This window comes from Ammodytes marinus (genome assembly GCF_949987685.1).
Source record: "Ammodytes marinus genome assembly, chromosome: 24".
Lineage (NCBI taxonomy): Eukaryota > Metazoa > Chordata > Actinopteri > Uranoscopiformes > Ammodytidae > Ammodytes > Ammodytes marinus.
Window position 1 is genome coordinate 8,283,255 of NC_137228.1, and position 18,604 is coordinate 8,301,858.

Here is an 18,604-nt window from a genome sequence, read left to right on the forward strand (position 1 = left end):
TCCAAAAACACAGCATTTAAACTGACAATCCGTAGTTTTTTTTCTTCCAATTGTGAGCTATAGACAAGCGAGTTGCTGATGAAAGAATGATAGTTGCCATATTATTCTCCATCCATTCCCCCCCCCCCACTCTGGGGTACACATTACCTCCTTATTCACACCAGAGCTGCTTCACAATTTGAGCAAAACAAACACAGTGGGTTCTGAAGGCAACAACATTTTTATTTTATGACTGTGCTTCGCCAGCTTTTTCTCTGAATGAGGTTAACCTTCCCGCCGCGTGACACTTAAAGGATAGGTGAAGCGCACTCCTTGCCCCCTCCTCCCACCCACACGTGTTGTACGCGTGAGTAGGTATTGTGTAAAATAAAAAAATTAAATGAGTGTTGAAATGAAAACTTTTTTTTAAAATTAAATCTGGTGGTAATACACAGCCTAGGCTCTGTAAACTGGTATGTAAACAAAGGGGGGACCACCATAGCGAGCGACATGCCAGTTTACAGAGCCAAGGCTGTGCATTAACACTGGATTTTATGTTCAGTGCACACACAGTACGGACAGGTAACAGATTATGAGGAGATATTCAGAGATTTTGACAAAGTATTCTCCAGAACCAATGACTGCATCTTTTAATAATGTACTTATTGAAACACAAATTCACCTTTAACAAATACACACATGCACACACACACACACACACACACACACACACACACACACACACACACAGTTAGTGTTTATCCTTTAAGACACTAGTTAGTGCCTCCAGTGCTTACGCCCACTAATCCCTAGCCTCTAAGGGCCGCGGTTGATGAAGATCGACGTATCCCCCCCATCACTCAACACACACATATATTCACACAGACAGTCCTTACTCGCCTCCTCATCCACTGCCTTGGTGCGCAGTCACGCCCGGTGCAGCGTGAGCTCTGTGTGTGTGTGTGTGTGTGTGTGTGTGTGTGTGTGTGTGTGTGTGTGTGTGTGTGTGTGTGTGTGTGTGTGTGTGTGTGTGTGTGTGTGTGTGTGTGTGTGTGTGTGTGTGTGTGTGTGTGTGTGTGTGTGTGTGTGTGTGTGTGTGTGTGTGTGTGTGTGTGTGTGTGTGTTAGAGGAGGAAAGCGAGTAAATAAATAAAGATCAGATGGACTCTTTTGATCGCAGGATGCATTCCAACCCGCTGTTCTCCTTCACCTCGCGTGGACAGCCGAGTCGATGGTGTGTGTGAAGGACACCAGAATAGAAGTTTGCATTGAAAGAAAGTGTGTGTGTGTGTGTGTGTGTGTGTGTGTGTGTGTGTGTGTGTGTGGTGTGTGTGTGTGTGTGTGCGTTTGCCTAGGTTGACGGATGGTGAAATTATTTATTTACACACAATTTGGGTTCAGTCCTCGCCCCACATCTCAATAGAGTTCTTAGCGGTCAGTCAAGCGAACCCAGAGATGTGTGTATTTACTCCCAATCCTTTAATAATGAGTATCTGCAGTCTGAGCTAATATTGAATTTGAATGTATTCTGGTTCATTTTGACTTTGTCAACACACACTGCTGCACAGTGCTGCAACCTTAGGCTACAGTAAGCCTATTGAAACAGAACCAGTTTGGTTGTATACAATGGATTGTTTGGCCTAGAATACGAGGTCCCATTTCAGCTTGATACAATCTTGATTCTCAATACAATGACATTCAGAGCATAGGCTGTGCATTACAACTGGACTCCACCTTTGATATACAACTTGTATTGCCTCTAGTTCCAGTTATCAGTCTATATCGTTGGCTATTTTACAGCCTTTCTGTTCATTTGACCTTTGGTGTCTTGCCTTGTTAGCCCTATGGCATAAATCGAAGTTATCTTGAAAAACGTCCGTGAACCACTATGTACAATTTCACCCAGTGATAACCCGACACACGAGGTTATTCTTCTTTCCAGTTTGTTGTTGTCTCCATACTTTTTTCCACACTTATACCATATTTAAAATGAACCATATTCATCGCCTGCACGTCCGTAATCAGTGTCCCCGAGATTCACAGTTGCCTCGTTTTGTGCCGCCCGAAAATGGCATCTGCTCAGCCATTCGTTCCCCCGTCACAATGAGGGGGGTTCTGCTTCGTGCCGCCGCAGTCATTTTGTTTTGTGGAGTTAATTAGAAGCGGCAGCAGCAGCAGAAGCAGTAGTAGTGTGTTTAATGCGTTTGCGTCAAGAGCGGCTCCATCTGTGCGCCTGCGGTATAAAGAGTGCAGAGGGGAGTGTGTGTATGTGGTAAAATAGCACCAGAGATGGACCCCTCTATATTTCAATAAGATCAGTAGCGACCTCTTTCATCTCTTCTCACTGATCTGGCTTTGTGGAAAAAAAACACATCTCTCTCTCTCTCTCCCTCTCTCTCCCTCCCTCGTTCACTCTCTTTCATTGCTGTCCAGCACATTGATGTTACAGATATGAAAAAAAAAACTATCCGGCAACAATCCCGCCTGATCTTTCTGGGTGTTTATATCAGAAGCCAATGCCGCTCTTGTCTGATTCCAGAGGCAATAAAACACAATGTTCTTCTTAACATGCCCACTGATACCGCAGTGTTCCTCTCCCCTTCATATGCTATTTGACAGATAAGGAAAAAAATCCTCAGAAAGTGAACACGCTGGTAAATGAGATTTTTCAACCCAGTAAAATCAAATCCTACTGCATGGTACACAGTGCCATCTAATGAGGGGACTGGATATTTACTGACATAAGTAGCTGTGCATATGGTCTGAAATGGTTAAAAACCTCTCCGGACATTAGAAAGCACCACCAGCATTTTCTCTCCTGTTTACAAGTCGGATCAGAAAAAAACCAAGCCGGGATGCATCTAATACCCGGTGTCCTTGCCATTCCTTTGGGGCTCGCCAGGAATCCCTTCCCCAGTGCCTTTTTGTTTCAATGCTAGAGCAAATACTCAATAGCTTTGGCCAATGAAGCATCAATCTCTCCATAAAAAAACAAGCACTAGGAAATCCTGCTTTTTTCGAAAGGGGCCTGGCTAATTGGGCAGAGACCTAACTGGCGGTCAAAGGCGTAGCAGTGGGCTCCATGACTGAATCCACATCCTCTTCCCCTGTCTTAATCACCAGCTAAAGGAGAATAGAAAGTTGCCCTCTGGCGGGAAATAAGACCAAAGTACCTGCCATGTCTTGGTTAGCTGTCTGTCTTTGCCCCGGCCTGATGAAATCGAGGTTTGAATTTACTAATGAGAAATCAATGAGTGCCTGATAAGAACCCCCCGAGGCTCCCCTTGCTCCTGCGGTGTCATTCTCTCTCTCTCTCTCTCTCTCTCTCTCTCTCTCTCTCTCTCTCTCTCTCTCTCTCACACACACACACACACACACACACACACACACACACACACACACACACACACACACACACACACACACACACACACACACACACACACACACACACACACACACACACACCCCTTCACTGTTCCTACCTCGCTTCACTTTATCCTGCCTTCATTTTATCCTTGCTTACTTTCAATGCAGGGTGTTTTTTTTTGACACATTTCTCCAAATGTACTTTATTGCCATAAACATCATATGTCTTCCTTTGAAATAAAGATCAGAGGGGCTTATTTACTTTACTGGCCTATTTTCTGCTGCAGAAAACGCAGAGCTTTGAGGAGAGTGTGTGTATGTTTGGTGTGTGTGTGTGTGTGTGTGTGTGTGTGCGTGTGTTTGTGTGCACGCTGAAAACGGTTCAACCATGCGTAAATGCTCTGAGTGTCGAAGCATAAAGCTGTGATGGTGATCCTGCTATCTGCACACTGCACTGTTATTGTAAACTAACAGATATTTTCTTTGGGGGGGGTAGGGGAGAAAATTGCTTTTACCGAAACAAATCACCCCGACTGACAGGAGGGGGACTGTCAAAAGAAAAACTCCTTTTGAAATGCTGTTATTAAGCGCCGGAGGCCTGCTTCTATTGTGCCTTGTCACAAGCTACATCACAAGTTCTGTGTCCTTTTCTGTTATCAGAATGGGCAAAAAAGTGTCAATTGGGCGGATCTGAGTTGCTTTCTCTGCAACAGTTGCAGATGAAAAAGCAAAATAGCCGCAGGTCGCCTCACACATTTGATACACACACTGTATTTACACCTCATGCTGCATAACCAGCCTTCAGGGTTATAACATATGAATACGTTGACGCTGACATGATGATAATTCTTTTTCTCTCTCTTCTCTCTTCTAGGTAAGCCATGTATCCTCCTCCCTTTATCTTCACTCCGGTGTGGTTTCAGAAGGGGCCCCTGCAACAGTCATGAGTAATGTATGGCTTATTTATCGTGATTGGTCCTAATTATGGATGAGCATCATATGGTAAAGCTGGTTGATACCATAATTCATGAAGCGGCATGGGTTATTCATTGTGGCTGTGCGTCTCGCGCCGTTGATTGGAATGCAAATTCAATCATTATTTGCTGAGTGAGAGATAAAAGAGTGGGGGAACCAAGACAGGGAGCGGCTGTAATAGTTGCTGATTTGTTGGATGCACAGAATCCTCTCGCATGCTTAAATACTGTTTGTTTGCGCAGTCTGGTGCATTAGCGCTGTTGATATTCTGTCCTGTATTTCTTCAAGGGAAGAAGTCGTCAAAACCGTGACTGTCAGCATGTTTAGCACATGCTTTGCTTTTTAAGACTAAATACAGTTGAATATACAGTTCAGATGCATGGCATGTTATATAAAAAGGTGTTATGCTTCTACTACTGTACACTACATCTAAAAAACAAATACTGCACTTTTTACTCACTTACTAGTAAGTTTTTTGCAATTGATTCAATCATTTTGCAGGTACAATTATCCAATAATACTCATAATAAGCAAGATATAAAAGCATGCAAATTAGCATAGCAGAACTTAGCAGGGCCCTTTTTCTTCACAATAATTACTTTTACTTTTGAAATATTTAGTACATTTGGTTTGCTAAACTGCTGTACTTTTACTAAAGTCAAACACCACAGAGCCTCTTCTACCTGTGTTCCTTTAGATTCACTTCTAGATTTCATTTTTGGATGCAGCAACAACCGTGAGAAAGAAATCAAGCCAAGATATCGGCTGTCAGAATCATGACAGATTAGCGACAAACCTGCTAATTGTCCCGAAAGAACTTGTTCCCCTCTGAAAACATTTTTCCCTGCCAAACATTTCTCAAAGGGCAATCATTCCCACCACACGCTGGTACCCTGCCAGTCAAAGACTTCATGAAACATGACAATCGCGAGCACCTTTCTGTGCAGCGCAGATAAGAAAGAACTGAACTGACCCCCCCCATCCTCCCTGTGCTTCCATGAGCATTTCATGCATGCCTGCCAAACATTTGAACCTATCTGCTGCTTTCAATTTTTTGGCTAATTACAGGGCTGTTTCACTCGCACACGCATTCTCATACACTCACACATACAAACACCCTCCCGCTGTGTGGTCGATTTTGAGGTGATTAACTACGAGGCATTAAGCGGTATAGCCTTGGCTGGCCCTCCTGGTGTCACCGTTAAAAGTGGGGTCACTGTCACCCGGGTCACACAGAGGCTGCCATCAATACACTATTAAACCCATTTGCTCCTCTTCGATCTATTTTGATGTGAGGTTCATTGGAGTTGGCCTCTTCTCTATAACAGTAAAAATCATACTCGCGAGTGTCGAGTCCTCGCTGCCGGCGGTCGTTTATATATTTCCTTTGAAAGGTGGATGTTTTCACTGCGCCATTTGCAGAGTTAATGAGGCTCTAAGTTGCTGTCAAAGTCAAATTTTCTGCCAGATTCTTTCCTATCAAACTGAGCTTTTAAATGTGTAAGGGAACGCCAAATGAGGACTTGAGGAGATTATGTTTTGAAGATTTAAATGATTTTTCCCTAACCCACAAGGGTAACCATCTCATTCATGTAGCTCATTTTACTATTTAAAATGGCAATGGCAGTCCGTCTGTTGCTCAAGGATAGATATCAAAGATCCCCTGACATTTCTTGTAGTGCCACCATCAATTCAAAACTGTAACTAATCCTGAGAAATGTCTCAACATCTACAAGATATGTTGGTATTAAAAAGTGAACATGCTGTATATTCATGGTTCCCAGATGAGGTATCCCAATGACTTTAGTGATCCCCGGACTTCTTTTCTAAAAGCCCTTTGTCCAAATACTTACGTAAGTTTATGATCCAATAACCACCAACACAAATGGAATTCCCTTCAGCCTCAGCTGTTCAAACCAATCCTGTGCCTAGGTACAGCCTTGTATTTTAGAGCCACATACCTTCACTTTATACGTGATGCCAATTGCAGTACAATTATTATTTCATGTGATGGGATGTCCCTATTCCCAATTGCTAACTCCAATAACCTCCATCAGCATTGACAATCTCTTTCATCCATTGAGGTTTACTAATAACATAAGGGAGTCCTACAGTAATTTGTTTCTCTATTTCAAATATTTGAATCCTAAGCGGAACAAAACAATATAGATGCATATTGTATGACCCCTTTGGAGAGTTCGCTCACGTTCAAACTCAAAAGCTTACTCTAATTTATCTCCAAACCAGAAATTGGCACTCCCGCTGTGCGACAATGAAATTTTCTAAGGTGCAAAGGAATACTTTTTCCTGTTTGATTTCTTTGAAAGTTGATATCTTTATTTCTCCAGTCAAATGTTTTGTTATGAAGACAGACTGCGCCGCAAAGGTCATTGAATCTGTTAGTTCAAACCAGGTATCCAATAGTAACCCCCCCCCCCCCCTTTCTCAAAATGTGTCCAGAAATATTCCAGACAGCTTGCCCTCCACACTTCAAATCCCAGAGTGAACTTCAAGGCTTCACAAACAGTTCAGAGGCGGAGACTGAGGAGAAAAGGATATAAAAAAAGGGCCAAAAAAATGTATTTAAAGTCTGTCCTTCATGTTTAGCCGAGGTCAGTTCATTTTTATACGCCTCTGCCGTTGCCACATTTACGTAGTATGATGAACCTTTTATTGTACATTTTGATGAGAAGGGAAGAATACTGGAGTGGGTTTGGATTGTTGGACTCAAATGGTGGAAAGATAATAGCTTTGAAGTGCATGCCTGTATAATAGAATAGATTGTGTGTGTGATTACTATTTAAGAAAAGTATGGCGGTTTTAGGGATTGTCAATGCATTCTTTAATCATATGTGAAGGAAGGCTGAAACACTTGTCCTAAGTCTTCTTTTTGTTCTTTGCACAAATAACATCTCACTTGATAATAGATTTAAGATAATCCTCAGTCCAAGTTCTTTTTTGGTGGTTATATATGGCCTCTATCTGTTCGAGGATGGCCCCTGTTTTTCGGATGTGACTCAGTGATTCAGTTTTTTTTTTTGCTGATCCCTGTTGAGTTGGGAGTGTCTGTATTGTTCTTGTGTTGGTTTTTACATCATCCAATCCTTGTACCAGTTCGCCTTCATGCTCCCATCAATCATAACTTCAACACATGGTGTCACGGAATAGCAGCACACCATCCTTTTTCTTTTTAGGCATGACCTCATTGTTACTAATGTATTTGGATGGAGATACAAACAATGGAGCAGTACGGTTTGGTCAAAGTGTTGTATGGTAATGTTGAAGTCATTTTAACAGTAATCAAAGAGTGAATCTGCTTCAATCCTGTATAGTAGCGGCACTAAGGAAACTATTGGAATTGCTTAATACATTTTTGCTTTTTTCGGTAATAAAACATCTAAAAAATCACAAGATCTAATGAAGGAATCTAGAGTCAACACGTCTTTTTAAGTAGCTGTTTGCCAATTCTCTTTGAGCCTTCATTGACCCTTCATGAAGTTTCAAAAACCACCAACATAAATGGTGTTTTCATAGTACGTTGCCCCCCTAAGCTACCATGGAAAATATAAGAGATATCCCCCATGACTCTGCAACTTCAAGCCTTGTCTAGACATCAAACACGCTGAGAGGAGCGAGCTCACATTGCCCCAGCCACGCAGCAGTCTCTCGGAAAAACCAAGCGAGGCGGTTTGCATGGCAGGGGGTGGAATATACTTCCTGTCTTTGCCAGTTTCAGTGCGGTGTACATTAATTCAAAGTCAAGGAGGGAGAAGCGCTATGATTAAAGCGCTGCCCCCTCCCACCCCCAGGACAATAAAGAACAGAGGTGTAAGGGGGGGGAGAGAGAACAAGGGAGTAAAAAGGAGGCAAAAATCTTTATCTATGCTCTGTCCTTATGTAAGGCTCCCACGACAGAGACATAGAGGGAGGGCGTACATGGAATGGTTGATAAGCCCCCCCCCCCCCACAGCTGCATATGCGCCTACGCCGATGATTCCTCCATATCGCCTTGAAAAAAAAAAGGTTGTACAAACGTTAGCCATCACTCCAGAGCTGGCGGCGGCGGTGAACGTTTGGCCCCTGACGTGACCAATGGGCCGGGCTGGTCCCTTGCTGAGCTGAGATGGACTCTCTCAATCAGCTTTCCAGGGGTGAAAGACTGAATGATTTTGCCTGTGGCTGTGTGAGGGTAGTGGTGGATTCGGGGTTTGTAGACTACTGCTGAGCTCCCTTACTAGTTGGCTTATATTAATGTGAATTATGATCTATTTAGTCAGAAAAAAAATCAAAAAAGCCAATGCCTTATTTTGCTTTCATTATGGAATTTGACTTTAAATGTTACATCCTAGTCTAGTATTTTGATGTCGAATAAGCTTTCGAAAGGATGCATTACTCAAACTGGCCTTCCTAGAGCAGAATGTATTATCTCAACAGCACATCTGCCTTAATGCATTCCCTTGTAATGTATTTTGGTTTGTTTTCTTTATCATTCTCAACATGACATGCTATATATTTGCTTGTTCCACACATGTGATAATTAGTAGCTTTTCTCTGTTTTATTCATACAAAACAAAGTTAGAGCATCACGTGTTGCAGATTACAAACACAAGAGCAATTTGTCTCACTTAAAGGTTTGTTCGGACAGAGAAAAAAAAAACGACTTTACTTTCTGTGAACCGTGACCACACTTTTTCCATTGCGGTAACCAACACTGACTTTTATGGGACAGTGTGCAAACAGCTGCTTGGTGAACCACACCGCTCACCAGACGTCCTTGTTCAAGTCTGTGGACTTTCTAGGAACAGTATAAGCTGGCAGTGAAAGGCAATAACAAACTCCCAATATCAACTTTGTTTGGCAAAATGAGAGCTTGCATATATGCTTCAATTAAGGATAATTTGCTAAAGGTGCACTATGTAACTTTGGGTGTGTTTCATGATGATATAATTATTCAATACTAAGAATTACATCAGAGTAAATGTGTTTTGTAAACAAATCCACCTCATCTGAAACTACATAGTGCACCTTTTAATGTAAACAGTCATTGTAATGTATGGAAAAGCTAAATTGACTTGTCTATACTGTGTTGTGGAACATTTCAAAGGGCTCCTCCCCTCTCTGCTCCTCTCTGTCTTGCCTTTGACACGGCGTCCCAGAGGAGCCCCACCAGGTCGGCTCATAAAAGAACAAGTGTGCCTGTCCATATCTTCTGACAGCTGCACGCCCCGAACAAAGACACACGAACGTGCTCGCACACTCCACCGTACACTTGACACAGTAGTCTCGCTTGATACAATCCCTTGATACCACCCACAGATACCCGGGGAAAAAAAACGTTTACCCGACCTCCTGAAACACACACACACACACACACACACACACACACACGCACACACACACACACCTGCCACAGTCCCTTACAGGAAAACCAAGCGTATCATATCAGCACTCTCTCTGGAGTCAAATCCACTTGAGGATATCTGAGTGAGGCCCAAAAATAAACTGTCCAATGTGCCAGGAAGCAGTGCCTCTTCATAATGTCGGCCTGTGTATCGCTATAGTTAAAATGCTTGGCCCTGGACCAATATAGCGACTGGTAACTACGGCGTGGCTTTCGGCTGTTTTTTGTGTGCACTTCAAACTTCAAATCTGGGAGGGAGTACTGTCTGTCCTCTCCTTTCTCCCCACCCCTCCTTCCATACCTCCCTGTGTGTCTCCATAGGCGAACTGCACAGCGATCATCTTGCTCTTTTTCTTTTTTCTTTTTTTTTTCTTCTCTCCCCCTGTCTTAGCCTCCTCTGCTTCCCAACAGCCGAGGCATTCACACGACGCATAATTGCTGCCTTTCTTTCCATGCCATCCCCCCCAATCCCCTCCCCCCCACCCCACCCTCCTCTCCCTTCCCTTGCAAGGTCACTCCTCTGCCATTGTGCTACCTCCCCCAAGTCAACTCTCAAAAGGCTCATTCAGATCAGTTATGGGGCTTTTGTAAATATTTATTGCGGGCAATTTGCCGCGCGCTCCGCATCATTTTCACTCGCTGTTATAAATCACTGGAGGACTATACCATGCAGTGGATGGCGTCCTTGATATCCAACACCTCACTCCCAATAAATGCATTGATAGCCTTTACTCTGGGGTTAATACAGTCATTTCAAATAAGAGAATTACACACTATTATTCCACTGTGTGTCATGCAGCCATATTTATTGAAGCATGGGTGAGATGAGTATGCATGGGAAATCTCTTTTTGTGCAAGGTCACCATGCTATTCTTTTTTCAGATATTTCACAAGAGGCGCTGATAGTAATGCAATTATCCCTTATCACCCTTGAATAGGTTATCAGTGCAAGATAGAGTACGGTACAGTAGAGTGCACAATGTATTCGGAGGCAAGAGCTCCTTGTATATTATTTGCAGTAGAAAAAAGCTTAATTGATGACGCGATAGTAATGAAAATATATCACCATATGTTGTTTGTTTCCTAGTATCTACATCGCCAGCTACAAGCATGGACATACAACTCATAAACATGTAGTGATATAAGCTGTATCTGTGATTATGATGCATCTCTCTGACAGCACAGCCAGAGCATCATTCATGGCATATTACAAATAGAAAAGCATTTGTCTCGCCGTGTGCGCCCAAGCGGGTGTTTCTGTGTGTGTGTGTGTGTGTGTACTTTGCCATCGGCGCGATACGAGTTCACGGAGGCTCGATAAATGGCGAGGCAAAAACTGTGTCAAGCAGAGCGCTCTCAGCGAGTGCCCAAGATCAGTTGATGGATAGATTTCACACTCTGGTGACTCACTCTTCATGTTGGCTTTACACCAGCTTTGGTGTTTTGTCAGGGAGCATAACAGGTGATTATTCCCCTTGGCTTGCACTTGGAGAGAGAGGGAGGTGGCTGCGATGGTGGAGGGGACAGGGAGAAGAAGCCATTGGACCTCAAGATGTATGTTAACCAATACCACCTCTTGTGAATTATGCTACCTATTATTTTACATATTTGGTCCATACCTGTTCTTGCATTTGGCAACATTGTAGAATACATTCTTGTGCACAAAGCTGGTCGACCGACTGGGGAACCAGACCCTGAAGGGGCCCCTCAAAGACTTTGGATCCCTGCCTGTCAATAGTTTTTTGTAATTTGATTCATTGTAAATGTTCTAGGGAATTTGCACCACTGTGCATGCTTGCATTAGGGAGAGCTTTCTTTCTTTCTTTTTATAATGTGCTCACATGATGTATAATAAACAATAAGTGTGTGTTTAATCAAATTATAATAAGACCAATTAGGTATTTTGCAGTACTGGTTTGCACAGCACAACATTGGCCATGCTTGTGGCTAAGAAAACCTTTCATTGGAGCTCCCAAGAATCCAATAACTAGGAACATTTAAGGACACATATAAGGTTTGTTTGAAGAACCATTTAGATAAATGTTTTAGTAGTTTTGCCAGAAGAAAAGACAAACATTTGCTTGTTCAACGGTCCAATTCATCCATCGTCCAATTGAAAAAAAAATACACATTTTTTTAAAGCTCCACTTCCTCCTACTTCCTTTTGTCTCCTCAGCTTGCCTTTAACCTTTCTAGCCCTCCTTTCCAGTTGCTGATATATACACTCCTTACGCGTGGAGGCTTTGGACTCCAAGCAATTAGCCATAGAAATTCGACCAGCCCCATCGAAAAACCCTCTCTTGACCCAACTTAGACTTGAAGGATTACAGAAAAAAGGGAAGGAGGGGGGGGGGGATTCAGACGTACTGGGCTTTTGAGTGACAGGTGACACGCGGGACTTGGTCCGTTCTTCCCCACAGGAAGAAGGCATGTTAGAGGAAGGCAGAGTGGCTGAAATCCCTTATAATTGGCAGTAGACGCTATAGGCGGACGGAGAGGTTCACAGTTATACTATTGTGTATAGAGTGTGAGGTGTGAAGTGCAGCCAGGTATATACACACACAAACTGTGTTATTTTATAAGACATAATACAGTGTTTTCAATAGAGAACACACACGCGCGCACACACACGCGCACACAGACAGGGTGAATGGCAGGGTCGGGCAGCACTGTGCATGGTTGATGTGGGAGAGTTGTTTCTTCCAGTTCAGATTCTCCATATAATGCTGGTCTAGACTCATGAAGAGGAGCAAACTCATGCTGTCACCTCCACACACACACACACACACACACACACACACACACACACACACACACACACACACACACACACACACACACACACACACACACACACACACACACACACACACACACACACATACATATATGCATTATAATATGCATTATACATGTATGTATGCATCCATATCCTCAAATGGTGTTCACATCGATGTCGCTCAATGCTTGACTAATGCCAGTGTGCAGAACCCATCGACTCTGTTGGCAGTAGGTGGTAACAGCCCAAAGGTAGGGCAGAGAGCCTGCTGCAGAGCTTGCACCTTTTTAGTTCAGAGTTCGATAAAATCTGAATAAAAAATAACTGGACTTGATATATGCACACTGAGACGAGAGGCAGGAAAAGAAAAAAAAATCCCTTCTGTTTCAATCCGCTGTTGTTGCCACAGACTGGCCGAAATATGAAGGAAAATATAAGTGATTTGCAACGATCCCTGTATACATTCATGATAAGTGCGCTCTCACAAATGCTTGCAACAGTACATACAAGTGCAGCAAAAACTCCAGTAGGAAACCCTTGTTTATCAGTGGTTTGGGTCTTATCAGTGTGTGTTGCGTCTCTGCTCACATTTTCCTTCAGTTTAAGAGTCTGGCTCATACATTGCCAGCGTAGTCACAACACACACTGTAACTGTGTGAAATTCATTGCAAAGTAACAAAAACCCCTTTGGCAAGAAAAACAGAGAGCAATTCACTCAAAGTACTTATTACAACAAACAAGGGAGGGTGCCTGCAGTATGTTAATGTGCTGTGTGTGTGGTTTTCAGATTGTGTTTGCGTGCAATGCTTTGAATGGGAGACGGGAGTTAAAAGTCAATAAAATAATGCACCGGATGTTTACATACATTGACATGCAAATTCTTCCAGATTTTCAAAGGGGCTGCGATAAACTGTGATGTTTTTTTTTAGGAGTCGGGGGTCCCACTGGCAGTGTCGTGGACTTTTTTGTCTCCTCTGCCTGTGTGCACACAGCCGTCACCTTGGGGCATGCTCTCACAAAGAGAGCGTCTAATGAATGTGGAAAGAAAGAAGAATGATTTTGATGATCCCTGGTTACTCAATTATTGCTATTAATTGTTTTCCTGTGGCGCCCCACCGAGTAAAATGGAGTCACGGATGATTGAGCCACGCTATCTTATTTTTAATTTTTAAGCTGCTGACTTTTGTGCATAAACCCGCATGTGTGTGTTTTAATGTGTGTGAGAGGAGCAATGAGGGAGAGAGAGTGTTTTTTAAGGGGGGGGAGTCGCATTTGTGAATGGAAAAAGAAATTGTGTTTTTGCTTGTTCCACCGCACAAGACTGCGTTTCTGCACCTTATCTCCTCTGAGCTAACACTGTTCACGACTGATTTAGTCCGTATTGAATTACAAATCTGTATGCATGGGAGAGATGGGGAGTCTCTGGTTAAAAAAGGTTGATTCACTCTGATTAGGTGATGTGAAGGGATAGAAGAAAATTGAAAGTTTTTTTTAATAGGACTTGTGTATGCCTTGCAGTGTGTTGTGTTGTAAAGCAGGTACACCATCAACACCATTCATAAAACCGTAGAATTAATATGCTTGAAAAGACTCGAAAGTAACATCATCCTGTTGTCCTTTAGACCTTAAGGCAAAATGGAGACTTGTACTGTAGAGAGGTTGTATCCCATGTTTATCTCACAGTGATGCACCATATGTTTAATACAGCACAGCAGCTCATTTTTTCATTTGCAACTAAATTCGAAGCAATCTCCACAAACCACCTGTGCACCAGACTATCATCTGTGTACACTCGTTGGGGATCTATCTTGCTCTTTATTATTGGCAAATGACAAACCTCTAAAATGATATTTTATAGATTCCACAAATGACCAATCTTAAGAAGCCCAATACACTTTCCATCAGTGATAGCTTAGTTAGCTAGCTGGTTGCCAGCTCAGCATTTACAGATTCACAGTGCTACTACTGTACAGTACAATGATGCACAGTGATGCTCTTCTATTGTGTGTGTGACTGGTGTAAGCGTTTGATTGGTCAGTGCAATGAATGGAAGATTGATGCATTGCACCTTTTAAAATAGTCAAATAGCAGTTTTCTAATCAAAATGACATAGTCCATTTAAAAAAAAAAAAAATTATTTCATCTTAAAAAAAAGTAAGACCAGAGCTATGTTATATAGCCCAAAGTTCAGCAAATGTATACACTGTCATTCAAGCCTTTAAACCTTACACATAATATTACCAACAATACAAAAAATGTATGATAATTATGATATTGGCCAGCATTGTTATTGGCAAATATCCATACCCCAGATATCATAATCAGATCTTAAGTGAACACATACTGGATCAGTGCATCTGTCATCAAGATTCCTAAGCCGATGCCCAACAAATCAGTGTTTTGCAGAGAACCAGCTCCGAGCAAAACCTTCTTAGACCTGTTACCATGCAACCACGTCAGAGTGCCTGGCATCGGAGGGGCCAACAGGCGGGCGCCCGCCATGCCCGCAGATGGTGAGGCGGTCAGAACAGCCTGCGAGAATGCTACCCCTCGCTGCTCGCACACATTCACACACATTCACACACACACACACACACACACACACACACACACACACGCACACACACGCACAGAGCTGTCGACGGTTGCTGTGTGTGCTTACAGCCAGGCCGGGCTCCACTCCCACTCTCCGCTCTTCCGACAGGCTAATTATTACGGCTCGTGTTGTAAGCGCATTGGAAATACTTTGTTCTCTGGTCAGCGGGTTTGTGTTCTGCGGTGAGATACAAGATTCAATGTCAGAATCCTTGAGTCCCTACTTTACATAGCGAATGTAGAAGTTGTGTTAATTAATTGAAAACAGAAAAAATAAAAAGGGATCTGTGAATATCTCTGCCAAGACGATGTATGATGTAATCCTGCTTTGAGCCCAGTCTGCTAGAGGTCCGCTGCTTTATGCTTTTCATCTCCAACTGTAGTGACCTCACTCCGTCTTACTCTGTGTGTGTGAATAATGAAATCGCTGGTCGATGCATCACTATGTCAAATTGGCTCTAGATAAACTCGAGCGCTGGAATCTTAGAAATGTAAACGTGAAAGACACATAAAGGCAGGTCCAGACCGGTCCAGACCCCTTGTTTTTTTGGAAGCGTCTTAAAAACAAACAGGGTTTTGAGTGACAGGTGGCCGCGGTTGGCAAGCAGCGGTGACAGTCTTCCCGCTGCCACACAAGCTGCTCCTACTGGTGGAGCTACAGGCGAGTCCAGGCCGCTCACCCCTCCCTTACTCTCTCCATCCATCCATCTATCTATCCATCTATCCATCTATCTATCTATCTCTTCCTCTCTCTCTATCCATTCCCTATTTCCCATCTTTTGCTCTTCATTTACAGTCATTCCCCAACTTCCTCTGTATTGTTCATCCACCTCTTTTATTAAAGGGCTTGGGAGGGCACCAAACTATATCAGGCCGCTCCCAACTAAATGCACTGCGTCGTATCAGCTTGTGCTGGTTGGTCACGGCGAGCGTTTATGATTTGAAACCAAATTCAATTCACTCCAAAGGAACCGCCAAAACTGCTGGCAAATTGTCTTTGATATATTCGGTTCACAAATGAAGAAATATATATTATTTGTATTACAGTTAATGGCGTTGATCTCATGCTAAATAAGAAACTATTTAGCAATCACTGCTACTATATGCTCATTGAATCATGTTAAGAGTATATAGTATAGTATATGCAGGTGTGTGTCTATAGCGTTTGCAGCGTTGAGATTACAGCAGCATCAGCTCCTTTTGGCAACCAACCCATCCTGCCATCTATCCTGTGTGTGTGTGTGTGTGTGTGTGTGTGTGTGTGTGTGTGTGTGTGTGTGTGTGTGTGTGTGTGTGTGTGTGTGTGTGTGTGTGTGTGTGTGTGTGTGTGTGTGTGTGTGTGTGTGTGTGTGTGTGTGTGTGTGTGTGTGTGTGTGTGTGTGTGTGTGTGTGTGTGTGTGAGGCCTTCGGGTCATGTATTTTATAGGTTTTGGCTTATCTATGTGATTTACCGTCCGGGACTGTGAGCAAGAGAGTGGCGGACAAGGCATGCCATTGATCAGCAGCCACCACATGGGGGGGGAGGAGGTGTGTGTGTGTGTATGTGTGTGTGTAAGGCAGAATATTGCATTAAGGTAAACTTGGCTTCTGCTTCTCAGACGGTGTCCTAATTGTCGGGCTGGAAAAACAGATGGCAGTGAATGCTACGTCTCCTCTTGGTTCACCCCGAGTGTCCCTGACATCTACACACAGACACACACAGGCACACACACACACACACACACACACACACACACACACACACACACACACACACACACACGCCACACTTTATATACATATATTAAAACCCTACATTCCCAGACAAGAAAATATGCAAAGTTATTGCATTGGACCCTTGTTTTTGGATGCAGGCTATATCATTCAGTATGTTGCCCATGATTCACTTTGTGCGTGTGTGTGTGTGTGTGTGTGTGTGTGTGTGTGTGTGTGTGTGTGTGTGTGTGTGTGTGTGTGTGTGTGTGTGTGTGTGTGTGTGTGTGTGTGTGTGTGTGTGTGTGTGTGTGTGTGTGTGTGTGTGTGTGTGTGTGTGTGTGTGTGTGTGTGTGTGTGTGTGTGTGTGTGTGTGTGTGTGTGAAGGTCTGTTGAGGGACATGTCACCCGTGGGTGGTGTTTTAGCTCAGCGTGAGCGCGGTATCGGTACATCTCCACATCACTGCAGCGCCACGGGGTTGCAGCTTAACGCCCCGACCACTACATACAGTGTCCCTCTCTCTCTTTCTCTCTCTCTCTCTCTCTCTCGCTCTCTCTCTCTCTCGCTCTCTCTCTCTCCTACACATACAGAAATAAAACCCTCGTTGTCTGGAACCCTGTGGATCTTGTACCTCTATCCCCCTTGGAGGCTTATTTGCTGGTAGAGGTCTTTTGTCTGTCCTGCGCAGGTGGGAGTACGAAAAACCACACACACACACACACACACACACACACACACACACACACACACACACACACACACACACACACACACAACTACTACTACAAATGCCTGCATCTAAAAGGCTTGATTGTTTTACATCACATTTACTTTTCATGGGCCATGCACTCATCATGTTGTGTGTTTTAACCGTGTTACTGCCGTGACACTCTGTCTAACAATACAAGCGCCCAAGGGTTCCCGACACAGGCACCTGATTTAGATGAGAATTTGAATTGAGAAGCCTAATAAGATTGTGTAAAAAAAGGTGTGGTTGTCAGTGGATGAAATGTGGGTGCAAAAGCGTGAAAGTAATTCTGAGTATTGTGCTTTATAAGGATTTCCTTAGATCAGCTCATTGTCTGTGTGTGCCTATAGGTTTAACAGCATGTTTTATTGTGCACAAGTGACATGGCAATCTTCTTAAGCCAACCATATCCTTTTTTTGAGATCCAACATTGCAGTTGTTTTCTCTGTCTCAGTTGGACTAGACCGATTTTTCATGAACCCTGCGGGCACATTCTGACTGACAGTGATTGGTTGTTTGCATTTTTTGGGATGCATGTCATTTTGCTGTAGTACCTCCAGGTGCATCTTGGGGGGTGTAGGCGAAGAACACACTGCAGACGTGACGTAAATTAACTCCGGTGAGGGATTGATTTTGTCGGTTTGGGTAAACAGCCCGAGTGAAGCAAAGTGTCTGTGTTCTGTGCCAGGCTCATGTGCAATTCCACTTAAGTCGTAGCCGTGTGTGTATGTGTGTGTGTGTGTGTGTGTGTGCGTTATTTTCTGTTATTTTGCCTGCCTGTGTGCATTTGTGCTGTTGTTTACGGCCGTGTGTGTGTGTGTTTGTTTGTGAGCAGCCAAGTGTGTGTGTGTTTGTTTGTGAGTAGCCGTGTGTGTGTGTGTGTGTGTGTGTGTGTGTGTGTGTGTTTGGCAGCCTACTACTTCCTTTAGTTGCAAAAGTGTTTCATTCAAAGCCAGATGAAATCCCTCCCGCCTCTATGGCAGCGATCACACGCTCCGTACCATGCCGCCGTCGCCGCGGGGCTAACACACTTGCATGTACACAGGTGGATTTTACTCACTGTGTG